General features: G+C 44.6%; 1 long non-coding RNA gene across 1 annotated transcript; it reads right to left on the bottom strand.

Annotated features, from left to right (window-relative positions):
• Window positions 1-3,672: 3,672 nt before the first annotated feature.
• On the bottom strand, window positions 3,673-4,106 carry LOC132453360 (uncharacterized). Its single transcript, XR_009524660.1, has 2 exons — window positions 3,815-4,106; window positions 3,673-3,769 (listed from the first exon to the last, which is right to left on the bottom strand). It is a non-coding gene; the product is annotated as an uncharacterized LOC132453360 (long non-coding RNA).
• Window positions 4,107-4,310: the final 204 nt, after the last annotated feature.

Genomic DNA, 4,310 nt, shown 5'->3' with positions numbered 1-4,310 from the left:
TGAAAGTGTTGGCGGCCGGTGAATAATGGGCGAGAGGAGGAAATTCCTCTTCTGAGTGGGTGTGACTAGCTAAGGGTTCTGGATCGCGCCAACGTCTATTCACGAATAGGCTGGAGTCCTGGCTGCGCTATGAACCAATAAGCAGGACCCCTGGCTGTTGAGCAGCCCGGGGGAGTGGTTATCCCCTCAAGTCAATTATACGAGAACCAACAAACCCGCTCGCTCAGTCGTCTGCCTCGTTTCCACCGAGCGGTGCGCTGCTGTTTGAGGAGGTACAGTGCGGCTCTGTTCGCTTATTGCCGTTTCCACCGCCAAAAGTTGGGCAAGGTCCCGAAATACACCCGCTGAGCCTACATATTTTTCGACTCCTCAGTTGGGTTACCAAGCCGTCTGAAATGGTGGTGAAAACGTGGAGCTACACACGCCTTTATTCTGAAATCACTTAAAAAATATCCTGTTTGGTATGACCAGGTAACTGATATCTTTTTTGATTGTTTGTTACTCTGACTGTTCTGTTTGATATTTTGGAAAGGATGTTAGTGAATGATTCAGAGCATGATGCATTTTAAATGGCATCACTTTTGGTCTTCTCTACACCCTATAGGGGTCAGCAACCTTTTCAACATGCAGTGCCAGTTTGAAAATTTCTCGTTAATGAGTGTGCCTTAAGCAACAATATATTAAATATTAAGCTGAATTTCAGAAAACTGCTTTCAGTAACTAATTTGAACATATTTGCACTTGGAGGAAATGCCCAAAACAGAATAAGATTTTCAGGTGTGCCAATGATGCAGTCTTTAAGATTCATATAACAAGAATATCCCGTCAATTCATGAATGGCGCAATGAATGAATAAAGATCGGAAACACGTCGGAAGAAAAAAACATTTATTTTGACAGATTCGATTTTAGTTTGGCTAAGGTCTATGCATGCATCTTAATGATCCAATCATAGTTGGACTAACCCAATAATTTGAGTTTCTTGACTAGTATCATTAAAACTCACACAAACAAGTGTTGGTGTGAACACCAACACCCACATGACTAACATCCTCTACAACAACACCGCCTATGAGCCAGAGTGTGTGATCAGGAGGGGAACAATAGGAGGGAGTTTAAATGGAGGGAGAGAGAGAGAGAGAGAGAGGCAGAAAATGAGAATTTAAAGATATGAATTGAAAAAAAGACAAGGTATAGAAATGGAGAGAGATGGTATCGTTTATTACTTTGAGATGGATTTGAACAAATCTATCGTCTTCTTTTCAATGTTGTCAGTTATCTTTGATTTTTGTTCAATCTAATTGTCATTATGTGGAATATGCCATCAGCAGTCTATTGGAGAGAGAGAGAGAGAGAGAGAGAGAGAGAGAGAGAGAGAGAGAGAGAGAGAGAGAGAGAGAGAGAGAGATGAGAGGGAGGGGCGAAATGAGGGAGGCAGAGAGAGAGAATAAGTGATAGAGGGAGGCAAGAGAAGGAAAAGGAGAGGGAGACAATGAGAGAGAGCGGTAGGGAGGCAGAGGGAGAGAGAGAGAGAGAGAGAGAGAGAGAGAGAGGGAATTTCCCAGCATGCCCCTCTGCTACCGGCCCAGGGTTAATAGGTGTCCAACCCTCCCATTATCCAGGAGCGTTGTGAATTACCAGCCCACTGATGTTTACCACTGATATCATATATATGCTAATTAGGATGCTTAATTAGTAGGGAGGGGGCTTAGTGTATGTGTGTTGGGGGAGGAGGAGGGGGGGCTGGGCCGGGGGTTGCGGTGGTGTGTGAAATTGATTTGTGAGGGGTGATATTTGGGGCCTGCTGAGCGAGGGAGAGGGGCCTGGTTAGCGGGGGAGAGGGGCCTGGTTAGCGGAGGAGAGGAGCCTGGTTAGCGTGGTAGAGGGGCCTGGTTAGCGGGGAGAGGGGGCCTGGTTAGCAGGGGAGAGGGGCCTGGTTAGCGGGGGAGAGGGGCCTGCTGAGCGGGGGAGAGGGGCCTGCTGAGCGGGGAGAGGGGCCTGGTTAGCGGGGGAGAGGGGCCTGGTTACCGGGGGAGAGGGGCCTGGTTACCGGGGGAGAGGGGCCTGCTGAGCAGGGGGAGAGGGGCCTGGTTAGCGGGGGGAGAGGGGCCTGGTTAGCGGGGGAGAGGGGCCTGGTTAGCGGGGGACAGGGGCCTGGTTAGCGATGTAGAGGGGCCTGGTTAGCAGGGGTCTCTCCACCGCAGAGAGAGGAGGTGGGAGCCGCCTAGCTCCACCATCACTTCCTGCCTTTCGCCCCGGGACCGCCCCCTTCCCTCTATTAGTCCGGGTATGGGCCCCTGGGGTGGGGCCCTCAGAGCCGATCAACAGGAGTAGGGTCGGCAGACTTGATAGGGTTCATGTGCGCTGTAAAGGCCTTCTGACGTTCTGCACTGAGCTCCAAGTTATCCTTTAGGAGAACACAATATGCTTCAGAAGATATGCTAGACATATAAGACATGCAAAATAGAACTTGAATTAGCGACAGTACATACAGGGAATGAACCAGACCCTTCAAACATACCAAATGATTGTCCATAACATGGGTTCCTTGTAGGAATTGGTAGGTGGTCAACAATCAATTAGATTTTTGATTCAAGTTTTTGAGGATTTCAAAGACCACCTCTATAAAATACCCCCAAGACTGACAATTAAACAGTCCTAGTATAACATTTTGATATAAATATAAATATTAAGATTACTTTTAGTATTTCAGGATTATCGTTCTTGTATTCACATGTTCAGGGTCCGCATACAAACGCTCATACATAACACCAAGTGTATGGAAACTGTCACTTTGTGAACCAACATGACACTTCTGGCTCGGACAAAAGACATCCTAGCTATTTCATCATAACTATGGTAATGTTTAGCAAATTTTAAACTGTACAATAGTTTATTTAAAAATGATGAGCAGCAGAAATGTGTTCAAATAATATTTGGCGAACATAGCTATGATATGATTGTCTGTAAAAAGTTCCATCATGGCAAAAGAACAAAGTGCGGGTCGCATTGTGAAACCGAATGTGCGAAAATATGTTTTCCTTTGATAAGTTGAAGTTCAGCCCTGGTGCCAGGCGGAGCAGGCTCATTACCGCTCCCCCCCCCCCCCCCCTCCATTTGAGCCAAAAGGTTTAAGCTGCCGTACGTGAGGCGCATGGCTAAATGTCTCCTGGCTTTGAAACAAACAGGCCGCAACCGCTTTAAGTATATTATCAGCAAAGTTCTTTTAGGAGCGCATTGCTAAAGGAGCTTACCATTTAATTAATGTAACTTCAGTCAGATTACACCCTGGCCGGCTCTTGTAGAGCACAGCCACAGTCTTATTGACCTCCGATGCCACAGCTTAAAGACACAAGAATGGCGTTTTTACTGAACTTTGAGGGGATAACTGGTATAATCTTTCAGAAGGATAGGGGAAATAAAGTGTTTTTAAACATAATACCCTTCCAAACGGTGAGTGGCCGAGAGTCTTTTCTGAACCGCCGGTGTGACATCCTCCCTGCTCCGCCACCATGACCCACTTTCTACACTGCTTCTCTTCTCACGTTCCTTAGCTTTGAAAATGGGACATTTATGGCAGTTCAAATCAGACGGAAATAATCTGTTAATAAAGTAGCATAATGTCCTTCATTTGTTCTGCACTAACTTGATTTTAGGGCTGCAACGATCATAGATTATTATTATTATTTATTTATTTGATTAGGACAGTGCACATTAATCAATATGTCAGCCAGAGCATCAATATAAATATGCCGGAGTTAGCTTAATTGCTAATTTTCATCCGTTGTCCTAAGGCAAGTCAAGAACATAAAAACAACATACCAGTATACAAAATAGATTAAAAAAACACTTTTACACACAAAATAGGTCCCCACATCAAGAGTCCATGTTAAAAAATTAGAATGACCAAAGGTTACATATGAGAGCAGGTCTGGCTTGCTACTAACCACTGTTTAAGGTTTTTTTTAAAGGTGGTGTAAGTGGCACAGTCTCTAACATGTGTTGGTAATATATTCCAGGACTGTGTTCCTCTGATGGACACCACCATTTGACCAAATTTGGTCTTGCGGCGTTGTATTTCGCAGTCACCTCTAGTTAGTGCTCGTGTATTTATAGATGATTTGATTAGTCGATTGACAGCAAATGTATCAAATCAAATATATAATGCTTTAGAAATTAAAATATCGTCTAATGGATCATTCTATCATTTATACTTTTCCTCTTGGCTGCTTGTCTGAAAAAAATATACTTTGAAGACATTACTTTAGACTCCGATAACTTGTGATTACATTTGATAGACTAAATGATATC

This window comes from Gadus macrocephalus, chromosome 3 (genome assembly GCF_031168955.1).
Source record: "Gadus macrocephalus chromosome 3, ASM3116895v1".
NCBI classification, from domain to species: domain Eukaryota; kingdom Metazoa; phylum Chordata; class Actinopteri; order Gadiformes; family Gadidae; genus Gadus; species Gadus macrocephalus.
Note: the sequence above shows the minus strand (reverse complement) of the source record. Positions and strands in the feature narration are given on the sequence as shown.